This window comes from Physeter macrocephalus, chromosome 16 (assembly GCF_002837175.3).
Source record: "Physeter macrocephalus isolate SW-GA chromosome 16, ASM283717v5, whole genome shotgun sequence".
NCBI lineage: Eukaryota > Metazoa > Chordata > Mammalia > Artiodactyla > Physeteridae > Physeter > Physeter macrocephalus.
The window spans coordinates 69,877,524-69,896,338 of record NC_041229.1 but is presented as its reverse complement, the minus strand read 5'-3'; the positions used below and the strand labels follow the sequence as shown (position 1 = coordinate 69,896,338).

Here is an 18,815-nt window from a genome sequence, read left to right as displayed (position 1 = left end):
CCTTACAGTTATGGTTTCACTTGTGCCTTAGATTCCAACAGTGAAATGCACTCTTGGGAGACTAGAATTTGGAAATGAGTTAACTAGGGGGAAGGCATGGCATCTGTGAATGCCAGTGAAACATCTGTTTTTTTTTTTTTTTTCTGGAGTAGATCTAGAAGCCACAGCCTCGTTTTGGAGCCAACACTTCCAGCCAAGGCTCATGACTCACAAATCACTGCTCTGTGGGTGTGCTCCTAGGGCTGGCAGTTGGCCCAGAAGTTTCCTGATATCCCTTCTTGCCAAATGATGAAGCAGAAATGGAAGCTCTCTCAGTGGATCAGTTAGGCATTGGCACTCTAGAATCATCTCTGGAGATCTAGCCTAGAACCTGCTCCTTGAGACCTTCCAGGGACTTTGCAAACACCTAATTCCTTGTATTAAATCTCTCTTTTCTTAAAATAGTTAAAATGGTTTCTTTTTTTCCCTACACCTGCTCCCTGACTGATATCACCAGTCAAACCCACATTTAGTCAGATTGTCTTACACAACCCAATAAATATGTGTGTGTGTGCTCACATGTGCACGCACGTGTGTGCATTCACATGTGTTTGTGTGCATGCGAATCCTTTATACTCAATCAGACTGTAAGGTCTTAGGGACTTCCCTGTCTTAATCTTCCCCTACATCACATATACAATGCTCCATATGTAGCAACCATCATTAAGTTTATTTTGAAGAAAGTACTACTTGTCTTCTCAACTCTGATTTCAAGAATAAATCAGGATCACACAGGAGAGAATAAAAAATGTACCGTTGACTCACAGGAAAAGAGACCCAGGACTACTAGCTGGAAAATGATGCTCATTTCTGTGGAAGTAAATATTAGTCACAGAGGAAGAGTAGCCTCTGCTGTTTAAGCATCATGGTGACATTAGATTTCACCATAGTGGAGATGGAGGAGGCCATGTGGCAGATTTTAGTGTTCTGTGGGGTCTGCTACTCATGTCTTGTTGATGGGGGCAGGGGGCTTCTGTGATTTACCAATATTTCAGAGGGCTGATGCCTCAGCATCGGGGGAGCTTCTCTCCTGAGCCTGTAACTGCTTAGGGTAGTGGCTCTGGACTCTGGTTGCCTACTGGAATTCCCTGCTGGAGTTAATGACCTGCCTGGCCCTCAGACATTCTGATTTATTTCACTGGAGAGGGGTCTAGGAATCACTATTTTCTAAAAGGCCCAATAAGTCTAATGCAGAAGACTCGGGAAGACTGACCTCGTGTCCAAATGTTTGGCCATGCAGGCAGCCATGGTGTTTTCTCCTAATTTCTTACATCCCTACTGTATTTATTGTTAGGTCTGCTTTTTCATTTGTGGCATTTTGCATTTATGCCTTCTCTTCCTCATTTTTTTCCTTGTCAGAAAAGTTTTCAATTTATTACTTTCAGTTTTGTTTATCCTATAATTTAGCTGCACCCCACAAGTTTTGACATGTAGTTTATTTAGCAACATTTAGTGCTAAATATTTTCTAATTCTTATTATGATTTATTTTATGACCCATGAGTTGTTTTTTTTTTTAATGTGCGTTTGTTTAATGTCTGTTCTTGTGGGTGATTTGGGTTCTCTTTTGTAAATTGATTTATAACTTCATTGAAGTCAGAGTAAATGGTATATATGACACTGACTTCTCGGAATATGCTTTGAGATGTTTTGTGGACCAGCAGATGCTCAACCTTTCTAAATATTTCATGTGTACCTGAAGGAATGTATTTTTTACTATAATGGTTTCTTAAAGCATTGTCCCTGGACCAGAAGCATCAGCATTACCTGGAGGTTGTTAAAAATGCATATGCTCAGGCCCCACCCCAGAATCTCTAGGGATAGAGACCAGTACTCTGTTTTAACAAACTCTTCGGGCGATTTTGATATCATTCAAATTTAAAACCACTGCTCTGATAGTTCAATTTAGGGTTCTGTATAAGAATGAGATATAGATTCTTAGTTGTGTTGTTAAAGCTTTAGAATTTTTGGCTGCTTTATCTATCAGTCCCTGAGAGAGGTGAATTAACACTTCTCACTGCATTTGTGGACTTAACAATTTATCTTCAAATATCTTTCAATTATGCCATGATTTATTTTGAAGTTACATTATTAAGAGTATGAGTTTAAAATAATTACATTTTACTGATTTTTTTTCTCCTATCATTATACAGTTACTCTCTTTCTATTGGTTTTTGTATTAAGGTTTATTTTGTCTGTTAGTAATACAACTATAACAGTTTCACTGGACATTTGTCTAATATATTTCTCTTTTCCTTTTTTTTCAACTTTTATGTTTTGTATTTTAGTTGCATTTCTTATAAATAGCACATAACAATTTTGCTGTGTTCTTTAAATCTGATACCTACCGTTTTTCATAGGAGAATAAATTTGTTTACCTCATTATAATTGTTGACATATTTTAATTTATTTTTACTCTATTATGTTGTCATTTTTATTTATCAGTATCTTTATTGTTTAGTTTTTCATTCTTGTTTTCTATTAATATTATCAAGTTTTCTTTACTTCCTTTGGTTTATAAGTTATCCATTCTATTTTGATTTTTAGTGGTTACCTATAAATTTTTAATATGCATACTTAGTTTAAAAGTTTAAAATTAAGCAATATGTCTACAGAATACATATTATTTTCATGTGCATGTAAAATGTTCACCAAGATAGGAGAGACCTTCAAGATGGCAGAGGAGTAAGAAGTGGAGATTACCTTCCTCCCCACAAATACAACAGAAATACATCTACACGTGGAACAACTCCTACAGAACACCTACTGAATGCTGGCAGAAGACCTCAGATTTCCCAAAAGACAAGAAACTCCCCACGTACCTGTGTAGGGCCAAAGAAAAAAGAAAAAATAGAGGCAAAAGAATAGAGACGGGACCTGCACCTTGGGGAGGGAGCTGTGAAGGAGGAAAGTTTCCACACACTAGGAAGTCCCTTCACTGTCGGAGACAGCGGGAGGGGGAGGTGGAAGCTTCGGAGCCACTGAGGAGAGCACAGCAACAGGGGTGCAGAGGGCAAAGCAGAGAGATTCCCGCACAAAGGATCACTGCCGACCAGCACTCACCAGCCTGAGAGGCTTGTCTGCTCACCAGCCAGGACAGGTCGGGGCTGGGAACTGAGGCTCAGACTTTGGAGTTCAGATCCCAGGGAGAGGACTGGGGTTGGCTGTGTGAACACAGCCTGAAGGGGACTAGTGCGTCACAGCTAGCTGCAAGGGAGTCCAGGGAAAAGCCTGTAACTGCCTAAGAGGCAAGAGGCCATTGTTTCAGGGTGGACAGGAGAGGGGATTCAGAGCACCGCCTAAACGAGCTCCAGAGACGGGTGTGAACCACAGCTATGAGCACAGACACCAGAGACGGGCATGAAATGCTAAGGCTGCTGCTGCAGCCACCAAGAAGCCTGTGTGCAAGCACAGGTCACTATCCACACCACCCCTCACAGGAGCCTGTGCAGCCCACCACTGCCAGGGTCCTGTGATCCAGGGAAAACTTCTGCGGGAGAACACACGGTACGCTCAGGCTGTTGCAACGTCACGCCGGCCTCTGCCACTACAGAATGAGGCTCACCCCTCATTCCATACCCCTCCCTTCCCCTGGCCTGAGTGAACCAGAGCTCCCTAATCAGCTGCTACTTTAACCCCGTCCTGTCTGGGACACCGTCAGGCGACCTACACGCAGAGGCGGGGCCAAATCCAAAGCTGAACCCCAGGACCAGTGCGAACAAAGAAGGGAAATTTCTCCCAGCAGCCTCAGGAGCAGTGGATTAGAGCTCCACAATCAATTTGATATACGCTGCATCTGTGGAACACCTGAATAGAAAATGAATCATCCCAAAATTGAGGCGGTGGACTTTGGGAGCAAATGTAGACTTGGGGTTTGATCTCTGCAACTAATTTGTTTCCGTTTCTATGTTTATCTTAGTTTATAATTTACAGCTTATTATCGTTGGTAGATTTGTTTATTGATTTGGTTGCTCTCTGCCTTTTTTTGAAAATACATGTATATATTTTTTCTTTTTTTCCCTTTTCTCTTTTTGTGAGTGTGTATGTGTATGCTTCTTTGTGTGATTTTGTCTGTATAGCTGTGCTTTCACCATTTGTCCTAGGGTTCTCTCTGTCTGCTTTTTTTTTAGTATAGTTTTTAGTGCATGTTATCATTGATGGATTTGTTTTTTGGTTTGGTTGCTCTCTTCTTTCTTTCCTTCTTTTTCTTCATTCTTATCACTTTTTAAATTTTTTATACTATTTTTTAATTTTTTATTTTATTTTATTTATTTTATTTATTTATTTTTTTTGTGGTATGTGGGCCTCCCTCTGCTGTGGCCTCTCCCGTTGCGGAGCACAGGCTCCGGACGCACAGGCTCAGTGGCCATGGCTCACGGGCCCAGCTGCTCCGTGGCATGTGGGATCCTCCCAGACTGGGGCGAGAACCCAGTTACCCTGCATCGGCAGGTGGACGCGCAACCACTGCGCCACCAGGGAAGCCCCTAATTTTTTATTTTAATGATTTTATTTTATCTCCCTTCCTCCCTCCCTCTCTCTCTCTCTCTCTCTCTCTCTTTCTTTCTTTTTCTAAGGCATGTGGCTAACAGGGTCTTTGTGCTCCGGCTGGCTGTCAGGCCAGAGCCTCTGAGGTGGAAGAGCCAAGCTCAGGACATTGGTCCACCAGAGACCTCAGGGCTCCAAATAATATCAAATGGCGAAAGATCTCCCAGAGATCTCCATCTCAACACTAAGACCCAGCTGCACTCAATGACCAGCAAGCTACAGTGCTGGGCACCTTATGCCAAACAACTAGCAAGACAGGAACACATCTCCCAGAGATCTCCATCTCAACACTAAGACCCAGCTGCACTCAATGACCAGCAAGCTACAGTGCTGGACACCTTATGCCAAACAACTAGCAAGACAGGAACACAGCCCGACCCATTAGCAGAGAGGATTCCTAAAATCATAATAAATTCACAGACACCCCAAAACACACCACTGGACACAGTCCTGACGACCAGAAAGACAAGATCCAACCTCATCCACCAGAAAACAGGCACAAATCCCCTCCACCAGGGAGCCCACACAACTGCTGAACCAACCTGAGCCACTAGGGGCAGACACCAAAAACAACGGGAACTACGAACCTGCAGTCTGAGAAAAACTACGAACCTGCAGTCTTATTTAAGAAAAACAAGAAGACAGAGAAATACAAAGCAGATGAAGGAGCAAGGTAAAAACTCACCAGACCAAATAAATGAAGAAGAAATGGGCAGTCAACCAGAAAAAGAATTCAGAGTAACGATAGCAAAGATGATCCAAAATCTTGCAAACAGAATGGAGAAAATATAAGAAACATATAACAAGGACCTAGAAGAACTAAAGAGCAAACAAACAATGACCGACACAATAAATGAAATTAAAAATTCTCTAGAAGGAATCAATAGCAGAATAACTGAGGCAGAAGAATGGATAAGTGACCTGGAAGATAAAATAGTGGAAATAACCACTGCAGAGCAGAATAAAGAAAAGAATGAAAAGAATTGAGGACACTCTCAGAGACAACTGGGACTATATTAAATGCACCAACATTCGAATTATAGGGGTCCCAGAAGAAGAAGAGAAAAAAAAACGGATTGAGAACATATTTGAAGAGATTATAGTTGAAAGCTTCCCTAATACGGGAAAGGAAATAATCAATTCCAGGTAAAGCAAAGAGCCCCATACCAGATAAATCCAAGGAGAAACATGCCGAGACACATATTAATCAAACTATCAAAAATTAAATACAAAGAAAAAATATTAAAAGCAGCAAGGGAAAAGCAACAAATAACATACAAGGGAATCCCCATAAGGTTAACAGCTGATCTTTCAGCAGAAACTCTGCAAGCTTAAAAGGAGTGCAAGGACATATTTAAAGTGGTGAAAGGGAAAAACCTACAACCAAAATTACTCTACCCAGCAAGGATCTCATTCAGATTCGATGGAGAAATTAAGACCTTTACAGACAAGCAAAAGCTAAGAGAATTCAGGACCACCAAACCAGCATTACAACAAAAGCTAAAGGAACTTCTCTAGGCAGGAAACACATGAGAAGGAAAAGAACTACAATAAGAAACCCAAAACACTTAAGAAAATGGTAATAGGAACATACATATCAAAAACCAACTTAAATGTAAATGGAATAATGCTCCAACCAAAAGACATAGACTGGCTGAATGGATACAACAAGACCCGTATATATGCTGTCTACAAGAGACCCACTTCAGACCTAGGGACACATACAGACTGAAAGTGAAGGGATGGAAAAAGATATTCCATGCAAATGGAAATCAAAAGAAAGCTGCAGTAGCAATTATCTTAACAGACAAAATAGGCATTAAAATAAAGACTATTACAAGAGACAAAGAAGGACACTACATAATGATCAAGAGATCAATCCAAGAAGATATAACAACTGTAAATATTTATGCACCCAACATAGGAGCACCTCAATACATAAGGCAAATGCTAACGGCCATAAAAGAGGATATCGACAGTAACGCAATCATAGTAGGGGACTTTAACACACCACTTTCACCAATGGACAGATCATCCAAAAGGAAAATAAAGAAGGAAACACAAGTTTTAAATGATACATTAAACAAGATGGACTTAATTGATATTTATAGGACATTCCATCCAAAAACAACGGAATACACTTTCTTCTCAAGTGCTCATGGAACATTCTCCAGCATAGATCATATACTGGGTCACAAATCAAGCCCTGGTAAATTTAAGAAAATTGAAATCGTATCAAGCATCTTTTCTGACTACAACGCTATGACACTAGATATCAATTACAGGAGAAAAACGGTAAAAAACAAAAATACATGGAGGCTAAACAATATGCTACTAAATAACCAAGAGATCACTTTATCTTAACAGACAAAATAGGCATTAAAATAAAGACTATTACAAGAGACAAAGAAGGACACTACATAATGATCAAGAGATCAATCCAAGAAGATATAACAACTGTAAATATTTATGCACCCAACATAGGAGCACCTCAATACATAAGGCAAATGCTAACGGCCATAAAAGAGGATATCGACAGTAACGCAATCATAGTAGGGGACTTTAACACACCACTTTCACCAATGGACAGATCATCCAAAAGGAAAATAAAGAAGGAAACACAAGTTTTAAATGATACATTAAACAAGATGGACTTAATTGATTTCTTTGAGAAGATAAACAAAATTGATAAACCATTAGCCAGACTCATCAAGAAAAAAAGGGACAAGATACAAATCAACAGAATTAGAAATAGAAAAGGAGAAGTAACAAGCAACACTGCAGAAATACAGGATCATGAGAGATTACTACAAGCAACTATATGCTAATAAAATGGACAACCTGGAGGATATGGACAAATTCTTAGAAAAGCACAACCTTCCAAGACTGAACCAGGAAGAAATAGAAAATATAAAGAGACCAATCACAAGCATTGAAATTGAGACTGTGATTAAAAAACTCCTACCTCAAGAAACAAGAAACATCTCAAACAAACAACCTAACCTTTCACCTAAAGCAACTAGAGAAAGAAGAACAAAAAACCCCAAAGCTAGCAGACGGAAAGGAATCATAAAGATCAGATCAGAAATACATGAAAAGGAAATGAAGGAAATAATAGCAAAGATCAATCAAACTAAAAGCTGGTTCTTTGAGAAGATAAACAAAATTGATAAACCATTAGCCAGACTCATCAAGAAAAAAAGGGACAAGATACAAATCAACAGAATTAGAAATAGAAAAGGAGAAGTAACAAGCAACACTGCAGAAATACAATGGATCATGAGAGATTACTACAAGCAACTATATGCTAATAAAATGGACAACCTGGAGGATATGGACAAATTCTTAGAAAAGCACAACCTTCCAAGACTGAACCAGGAAGAAATAGAAAATATAAAGAGACCAATCACAAGCATTGAAATTGAAACTCTGATTAAAAATCTTTGAACAGGGGCTTCCCTGGTGGTGCATTGGTTGAGAGTCCGCCTGCCGATGCAGGGGACACGGGTTTGTGCCCCGGTCCAGGAAGATCCCACAAGCCACAGAGCAGCTAGGCCCGTGAGCCATGGCCACTGAGCCTGCGCGTCCGGAGTCTGTCCTCCGCAACGTGAGAGGCACAACAGTGAGAGTCCCATGTACTGCAAAAAACAAAACAAAAAACTCTTCGAACAGTAAGCTGGGACCAAGTGAGAGGGTGGCATGGGCTTATATATACTACCAAATATAAAATAGATAGCTACTGGGAAGCAGCCACATAGCACAGGGAGTTCAGCTCGGTGCTTTGTGTCCACCTAGAGGGGTGGGATAGGGAGGGTGTGAGGGAGATGCAAGAGGGAGGAGATATGGGGATATATGTATATGTATAGCTGATTCACTTTGTTATAAATCAGAAACTAACACACCATTGTAAAGCAATTATACTCCAATAAAGATGTTAAAAAAAAATCTTCCAACAAACAAGCCCAGGGCAGATGGCTTCACAGGTGAATTCTATCAAACATTTAGAAAAGAGCTAACACCTATCCTTCTCAAATTCTTCCAAAAAATAGCAGAAGGAGGAACACTCCCAAACTCATTCTACGGGCCACCATCACCCCGATACCAAAACCAGACAAGAATGTCACAAAAAAAGGAAAGTACAGGCCAGTATCACTGATGAACACACATGCAAAAATCCTCAACAAAATACTAGCAAACAGAATACAGCATCATATTAAAAGAATCATACACCATGATCAAGTGGGGTTTATCCCAGGAAGGCAATTATTCTTCAATAAACGCAAATCAATCAATGTGATAAAACATATTAACAAATTGAATAATAAAAATCATATGATCATCTCAATAGATGTAGAAAAAGCGTTCGACAAAATTCAACACCCATTTATGATAAAAACCCTCCAGAAGGTAGGCATAGAGGGAACTTACCTCAACATAATAAAGGCCATATATGACAAACCCACAGCCAACATCGTTCTCAATGGTGAAAAACAGAAACCATTTCCTCTAAGATCAGAAACAAGACAAGGCTGTCCACCCTCACCACTATTATTCAACATAATTTTGGCAGTTTTAGCCACAGCAATCAGAGAAGAAAAAGAAATAAAAGGAATCCAAATCGGAAAAGAAGAAGTAAAGCTGTCACTGTTTGCAGATGACACAATGCTATACATAGAGAATCCTAAAGAAGCTACCAGAAAACTACTAGAGCTAATCAATGAATTTGGTAAAGTAGCAGGATATAAAATTAATGCACAGAAATCTCTTGCATTCCTATACACTAATTATGAAAAATCTGAAAAAGAGATTAAGGAAACACTCTCATTTACCACTACAACAAAAAGAATAAAATACCTAGAATAATACCTACCTAAGGAGACAAAAACCTGTATGCAGAAAACTATAAGACACTGATGAAAGAAATTAAAGATGATACAAACAGATGGAGAGACATACTACATTCTTGGATTGGAAGACTCAACATTGTGAAAATGACCGTATTACACAAAACCACCTCCAGATTCAATGCAATCCCTATCAAAGTACCAATGGCATTTTTCACAGAACTAGAACAAAAAATTTCACAATTTGTATGGAAACACAAAAGACCCCAAATAGCCAAAGCAATCTTGAGAAAGCAAAATGGAGCTGGAGGAATCAGGCTCTTGGATTTCAGACTATACTACAAAGCTACAGTAATCAAGACAGTATGGCACTGGCAAAAAAAAAAAACAGAGATATAGATCAGTGGAACAGAATAGAAAGCCCAGAGGTAAACTCACACACATATGGTCACCTTATCTTTGATAAAGGAGGCAAGAATATAAAATGAAGAAAAGACAGCCTCGTCAATAAGTGGTGCTGGGAAAACTGGACAGCTACATGTAAAAGAATGAAATTAGAACACTCCCTAACACCATATAACAAATGCAGAAAACTATAAGACACTGATGAAAGAAATTAAAGATGATACAAACAGATGGAGAGACATACTACATTCTTGGATTGGAAGACTCAACATTGTGAAAATGACCGTATTACACAAAACCACCTCCAGATTCAATGCAATCCCTATCAAAGTACCAATGGCATTTTTCACAGAACTAGAACAAAAAATTTCACAATTTGTATGGAAACACAAAAGACCCCAAATAGCCAAAGCAATCTTGAGAAAGCAAAATGGAGCTGGAGGAATCAGGCTCGAAGAAAAGGGAACCTTCTTGCACTGTTAGTGGGAATGTATATTGATACAGCCACTATGGAGAACAGTATGGAGGTTCCTTTAAAAACTAAAAATAGAACTACCATATGACCCAGCAATCCCACTACTGCACATATACCCTGAGAAAACCATAATTCAAAAAGTGTCATGTACCAAAATGTTCACTGCAGCTCTATTTACAATAGCCAGGACATGGAAGCAACCTAAGTGCCCATCGACAGATGCATGGATTAAAAAGATGTGGCACATAAACACAATGGAATATTACTCAGCCATAAAAAGGAACGAAATTGAGTTATTTGTTGTGAGGTGGATGGACCTAGGGTCTGTCATACAGAGTGAAGTAAGTCAGAAAGAGAAAAACAAATACTGTTTGCTAACACATATATATGGAATCTAAAAAAAAAAAAAAGGTTCTGAAGAACCTACAGGCTGGACAGTAATAAAGACGCAGATGTAGAGAATGGACTTGAGGACACAGGGATGGGTAGGGTAAGCTGGGATGAAATGAGAGAGTGGCATGGACATATATACACTATCAAATGTAAAACAGATAGCTAGTGGGAAGCAGCCACATAGCACAAGGGGATCAGCTCGGTGCTTTCTGTCCACCTAGAGCAGTGGGATAAGGAAGGTGGGAGGGAGATGCAAGAGGGAGGGGATATGGGGATATATGTATACGTATAGCTGATTCACTTTGTTATAAAGCAGAAACTAACACACCATTGTGAAGGAATTTTACTCCAATAAAGATGCTAAAAAAAAAAAGTTCACCAAGATAGATCCTATGTTTTCATCAAAAGATTGAAATCTTATACAGTGTATTTTCTGACTCAAGTGTTTTAATCAGAAAACCATAGCAATAAGATATGCTTTTAAAATCCCCCAATAGTTGCAATTTAAACACGTTTCTAATTAATATACAAATCAAAGAAGAAATTAATAGGGAATCAAAAATTATTTTGCATTGAATGATGATTAAAAAAATATAGGAGGCAACCAGAGCAGTCACAGAGATAAATGTATGCATTTAAAATGCTTATATTAGAAAAGAAGATGATTCAAAATCAATGAACTAAATCTCTGAATTAAGAAGTAAGGAACAAAAAACAAGGAAGTTAAATCTGATGATTAAAAAAATACAGATGCAGGGGGCTTCCCTGGTGGCGCAGTGGTTGAGAGTCTGCCTGCTGATGCAGGGGACACGGGTTCGTGCCCCGGTCCGGGAGGATCCCACATGCCGCAGAGCAGCTGGGCCCATGAGCCACGGCCGCTGAGCCTGCGCGTCCGGAGCCTGTGCTCCACAACTGGAGAGGCCACAACTGTGAGAGGCTCGCATACCGCAAAACAAAACAAAACAACAAAAAACAGATGCAAACAGAAATCAATGATAGAAAAAAATGCGACTATTAGCAAAACCCAAATTTGTTTCTTAAAAATTGTTATTAATATTAACAAATTCCTTTAAAAATTAATGACAAAACACAAATTAACAATACCAGAAATTCAAGAGTAGGTATTATTGAAGATAAGATAGACTTTAAAGAGTAATAAGAGAATAATGTCAACATCTTCACGTAAATACATTCAACAACATAGAAGAAAATGACGAATTTTTTGGAAAGCACAAATTACCAAAACTTCCACAAGAACTAAAAATAGAAAAAGTGAACAGCCTATATCTCTTAAAGAAGTTTATAATCAGAACTTACACAAAGCTAGACCCAGATGGTTTCACTGGTGAATTCTATCAAAACCTTAAAAAAGAAATAATAGCAATCTAACCAAATTCATTCAGAAAATAAAAGAGGAAAGAGTGTTTCCCCAGTGAATTTGTGAGGTCAACATAAATGCAATAACGTTGCAAGGATATTACAAGAAAAGAAAATTAGAGGCCAATAAATCTTACAAACATTGGTGCAAAGATGCTGTCTAAAACATTAGTAAATTTAATCCAGCAATATATAAAAGTATGTACAAAGTAGGGTGTATCCTAGAAATGTGGGGTTGATTCATCAATGATAAATAAATCAATGTAATTTACCACAATTAACAGAAAAAGGAAGAAAATTATATAATCACCTCAATAGATACAGAAGAGCATTCTGACAAAATTTAATAGGCATTCATGATAAAACAAAAGAAAAATCCTCAGAAAACTACAATGCAGGAAACTTCCTCAATCTACTTCAAAGCATCTACAAAAACATCATAGTAAATGGTAATATTTTAAAAACTTTTCCCCCAAGTTTGGGAATAAGGTGATGATGTCCGCTCTCCTTCTATTACACATTGTAGTGGAGGTCTTAGCCAAAGCAAAAGAACAAGAAAAAAAATGATATGAAAATTGAATTGGGAGAGTAAAACTCCTTTTGTTTGTTTATAGCTGATATAATTGCTCTCAAAAGTGCTTCTTGGGCTTCCCTGGTGGCGCAGTGGTTGCGCGTCCGCCTGCCGATGCAGGGGAACCGGGTTCGCGCCCCGGTCTGGGAGGATCCCACATGCCACGGAGCGGCTGGGCCCGTGAGCCATGGCCGCTGAGCCTGCGTGTCCGGAGCCTGTGCTCCGCAACGGGAGAGGCCGCAACGGAGGGAGGCCCGCATACCACAAAAAAACAAAAAAAAAAAAACAAAAAACTAAAAATAGAACTACCATACGACCCAGCAATCCCACTACGGGGCGTATACCTTGAGAAAACTATAATTCAAAATGCACCCCGGGGCTTCCCTGGTGGCGCAGTGGTTGCGCGTCCGCCGCTTCTTAAAGTATTGTCCAAGGATTCCTGGAAGGTCCCTGAGTCTCTTTTAGGGAGTCCATGAGGTAAAAGACATTTTCAAAGTAATACTAAGATGTTACTTGCTTTTTTTATCCACATTGCCTCATGAGTGTACAGTGTAGTTCTCCAGAGGCATGATGTGTGATATTGTAACAGATAGAATGTAGAAACAGATACAAGAATCCATCCAGGGGGTTTTCCTGGTGGCACAGTGGTTAGGAATCCACCTGCCAATGCAGAGGACATGAGTTCAAGTTCTGGTCTGGAAAGATCCCACATGCCACAGAGCAACTAAGCCTGTGCACCACAACTACTGAACCTGCACTCTAGAGCCCACAAGCCACAATTACCTAGCCACGTGCCACAACTACTGAAGTCTGCGCACCTAGAGCCCATGCTCCACAACAAGAGAAGCCACCGTGATGAGAAGCCTGCACACTGCAATGAAGAGTAGTCCCTGCTCACCACAACTAGAGAAAGCTCGGGCAGAGCAACAAAGACCCAATACAGCCAAAAATAAATAAATAAATAAATAAATAAATAAATAAATAAGAATCCATCCATCTTCTATTAAGCTAGACATTGAAGAAATTTACAAAAATATGAAACAATTCCACTATTTTGTTTGTTTTGGAAAGTAGAGTTTTTTTAAAAAAATAAAAATGTGTTATTTATGTTTATGTACAATGGGTTTATTGCTATTTTAAATGGATGCACACATATTTAAATAATTTTGTGATTATATTTCTAAATGGGTAGGTATACAATTAATCTAACCCATATTAAAAAGCTCTTTAGGTTTCCCAACAATTTGTAAGAGTCTAAAATACTCTTGAGATTTAAAAAAGTTTTGAAGATTGCTGGTTTACATAGAAAACCTAAAAACTCTACAAAAAGTGCTGAAATCAATAAGTAAATTCAGCTAAGTGACATATAAAATGGCAATATACAAAAATAAATTGCATTTCTACATGCTAGTAATAAAAAATAAAAACCTTGATTTAAAAAATTGTATTTAAAATAACACAAAAAATATAAAATACTTAAGAATATGTAAATAAAAGATGTGTAAGACTTTGTCACTAATACCTACAGATTCCTGAAAAAAACTTTTTAAATATCGAAATACTAGGAGAGATATACCATATTCATGGATTGGTACACTCAATATTGTTAAGATGTCAGTTCTGTTCAAATTGAGGTATAGTCACTAAAAAGAAAATCAAAATTGGAAGAATTACTTTACCTGATTTCATCACTTGTTATAAAGCAAAACAGTATGACAGGGCTTCCCTGGTGGCGCAGTGGTTGCGCGTCCACCTGCCGATGCAGGGGAAGCGGGTTCGCGCCCCGGTATGGGAGGATCCCACATGCCGCAGAGCGGCTGGGCCCATGAGCTATGGCCGCTGAGCGTGCGCGTCCGGAGCCTGTGCTCCGCAACGGGAGAGGCCACAACAGAGGAAGGCCCGCATACCACAAAAAAAAAAAAAAAAAAAAAAAAAAAAAAACAGTATGACAGTGGTGGAAGTTTAGAAAATTAGATCAATGGAACAGAGTACAGAGCTCAGAAATAGACTCACACATATACAATCGATTTTAATAGGCAATTCAATGGGAAAATAATGTCCCTTTCCTCAAACTGTGCTAAACAACTAGATATCCATATCCAGGAAAATAACAGATTTGGACCCCTACCTCATACCATACTCAATATTAATTCAAAGTGAATCATAGATCTTAAAAGCATAAAAACTAAAATTATAAAACTTCTAAAGAAAATTTAGGAGAAATCTTAGCAATCATAGATGTAGGCAGATAAAACACAAAAATAATAAAGTATAAATAAAAAATAAATTGGACTTTATTAAAATTATAAACTTCTACTTTTCAAAAGACATCATTAAAAATAACTCAAGCTACTGACCAGGATAAAAAAAGTCATAATAATAATTGACAAGAACTTGTCTCTAGAATATATAAAAAATACTTTTAAAAATCAATAATTAGAAGACAATCAATCAAATAAATATACAGGTACTTCACAGAAGTTATGATGACTAATAAACACATGAAAAGATTCTGGACTTCAGCTGCCAGAGAAATGCAACTTCATGCAAACTATGACTAGTTAATAAGGATGTGGAAAAACTGGAGGTCTCCAGTTTCTGGTGGGAGAGTAAATTTTCCAATCATTTTATAAAATAATTTGCCAGTTTCTTTTACAGTTAAGCAAACACCTATTCTATGACCGAGAAAGTCCTCTCCTAGACATTACTCAAGAGAAATACAAATATACGCCCACAAAAAAAGACGTGTACAAATATTCACAGAAATTTTAGTCATAATAACTAAAACTGGAAACAATCCAAATGTTCATTAACAGATGAATGAATAAACATTTTTTTGTTTGGTAAATTCTAGTATGGAACACTAGTAGGCAATAGAAATTAACTAACTGGTGATACATGCAACAACATGGATGAATTTCATAGACATTACACTAAGCAAAGGAAGTCAGACACAAAAGAGTACTTACTTTATTATTTCATTTATATGAAGTGCATAACAGGCTAAACAAACTCTCTTATGATGATAGAAATTGGACCAGCAGTTGCCTTTGATGGAAGGTCAGGACTAGAGCTAGGCTAGTGAAGAGCCTATCGCACATGATTTAAGAAAGCACTCACTTGCAGAATTGTGAGCAAATGCTTCCTTAAATTTTGCATCCTAGTTGCCTTATTCAACTCATTATATTCCAGTGCTGCTTTGGGGTAGGGTGGGATATTAACTGCAGGTGGCCTAGGGGAATATTCTGGGATGATGGAAATGTTCTACATATTTGTAGTGGTGGTGGTTACACATGTATAGGTATATCAAAACTCATCAGATGGTACATCTAAAACCTGTGTGTTTTTCTCACATATAAATTTTAAAAGTTAATTTTTAAAAAGAAACATTACCAAGACCATTTTGAAAATAAGAATAAGTAAGGTATCTCAGTTTACCAGATATTAAAATTAAAACAAAGCTAAAATAGACTAATTGATCAATGGAACAGATTAGGGAGTCCAAAGACTAGCACATACATATATGGAAATCTAGTATTTTGACAAAGGTGCCATTTTAAATAATGAAGAAAGAAGAGATAATAGTCTTAATTAACAGGTGTAGAACATTGGTTATCTAGGCAAAAAATAAATTCAGTTAAACCCCTATCTCATACTATACACAAAAATAAATACCAGATTTATTAAAACTCCAAAATTTAAAAGTCAAACTTTAAACTATTAGAAAAAAAACCATATTTGATCAGAAGTGACAAAAATTTCTTTAGAAAGACAGCAAAAGCACCAAGTCATAAAGAAAAAAATGATAAATTTAACTACATTAAAAATTGAAAATGTCCATTTAATAAGATACCCTATAAACAAAGCAGAAAGACAAGCCAAGCCATAAAATGGGGAGAGTTACTTGCAATGACTAATAACCAACCAACATTCAAGATCCAGAATATATAAAGAATTCCCACAAAGCAATAATAAAAAGATAAAAAATGGGACAAAGGGTATAAGGACAATTTAAATATCATCAATAAGCATAAGAAAAGCTTAATTTCAAGCGCAGTGAAATTAAAACAAAAATGAGAATTTTTTTAATTTGCCAAATTGGAAAACTTAAAATACTCTGATAATATTAAGTGTTTCAACAAGGACTTGTTGAAAAAAGCATTTGCTATTCACTGCTAATAGGAATGTAAGTTTGTACAGCCACTCTGGAGAAGTTTTGACTGTTTCTATTAAAACTAAAACTGTGCATACCCTTTGACCCAGCAATGCTAGGATTAGTTATTTACCTAGAAAAATAATCATACATATAAGCACTGAGACCATTACATGAATGTTCATGATATCATTATTTGATAATTGGAAAAGTCAGAAACAATCTACATGTGCATCAAAAAAAGGAATGAAGGAAAACCTGGGGGCACATAACTTCCATGCAGCAATTAAAATAAACATGTAGGTTAATGTGAATTAACATGGAAAGACCTTAAAAAAACACTGTGGAGTGAAAAAAACAAGTTGCATACTGCTATAAACATTTAATTATATTTATAAATCTTAAAAGCACACAAAAAATACTACTATAGAGATCTATGGATATGCACAAAAATGCACAAGTACATATTTTAAAAGGCTGGGAACTTTTCTGGTAAGCAGCCTGAGGTGACCTCTAAAAATGGTTCGCTATTCACTTGACCCAGAAAACCCCACAAAATCATGCAAGTCAAGAGGTTCAAATCTTCGTGTTCACTTTTAGAACACTCGTGAAACTGCCCAGGCCATTAAGGGTATGCATACCTGAAAAGCCACCAAGTATCTGAAGGGTGTCTCTTTAAAGAAGCAATGTGTGCCATTCCATGGTTACAATGGTGGAGTTGGTAGGTGTGCCCAGGCCAAACAGTGGGGCTGGACACACGGTCGGAGGCCCAAAAAGAGTGCTGAATTTTTACAGAGAGTAATGCTGAACTTAAGGGCTTAGATGTAGATTCTCTGGCCACTGAGCACATCCAGGTGAACAAAGCCCCCAAGATGCGGCGCAGGACTTACAGAGCTCATGGTCGACTCAACCCATACGTGAGCTCTCCCTGCCACATTGAACTGACCCTTACTGAAAAAGAACAGATTGTTCCTAAACCAGAAGAGCAGGTTGCCTAGAAGAAACTGAAGAAACAAAAATTTATGGCCCAGGAATAAATGCCACAAAAAATAAATGCAAAGAAAAGAAAAGAAAAAGAAGTCTGGGAAGAAAACATACAAAGCATAATAGTGAGCCCATATATGGAGAGGGAGTGAAGGTCAGACTGAAGATGGAAATCAAAGGGGTCTAGAAGTAAAAAGCATGTGAAAATGTTAACACTTTCAATTGTTGATAGTGGGAATATGAGGGATTTTTAAATTTTTGTATTTTATAGTATTTTGACATTAAAATTTCTTTTTAACACCTAAAATAATAAGAGGTCTGAGTTCATAGCACATCTCTGCCATTAACTTAAACAAGTAACTTCCTCCCTCTTCATATTTCCTTATTGGTTCACTCAAATATGTTTTGAATGATGGAGTGACCTTTAATCTCTACTCTAAACCAAATATTTCTCCAATTCTATGTTCCTGAGGGAAATTCTTCATTTTTCCTTAGCTAATAAGGAAAGCCTCCTGATTAACCCAGGGATTAAGGTCATCTTTCGGTGACAAAGGTAGAAGTTTCTTTTTTTACACCATTCTCATAATTATAAGACTATACACTTGTTGTCTGATATCTGGTCTAACTCTCCCCCCCACCCCCCGATTTTCCTTCAGAGCAAATCTTTCTGCCAGCATCCAACATCCCAGAGAAGGGTTACAAATAGAAATAGAAAAGTCCAAAGTGAATTAAAATACCAGGTTGTTGACAGGAGAGAAAAAATAGCTCCCGCTAATAACCTGATTTGACATGTGATTTATGTGGTCCTAAAAGGACAGTCATAAAAAATGTGTAAGTGAAGGAATAACACCCAGTGATTTACAAAGGCCCTGGGAGTGTGGGCGACAGAATGCAGTGAAAGGGAGAGTAATAAATCTGGCCAGGGAAGCCATGCTGATCCTTTCACCCTCCAAGGCCTAAGCACCAGGGATTCTCTGCTTGTAGCACATTACATTCAGCCTTTCATTTGGCAAACATTTCCTGAGTCTCTT

At 37.9% G+C, this 18,815-nt stretch overlaps 1 pseudogene; it reads left to right on the top strand.

The window, feature by feature from the left end:
* Positions 1-17,313: 17,313 nt before the first annotated feature.
* On the top strand, positions 17,314-17,837 carry LOC102979778 (60S ribosomal protein L17-like; annotated as a pseudogene).
* Positions 17,838-18,815: the final 978 nt, after the last annotated feature.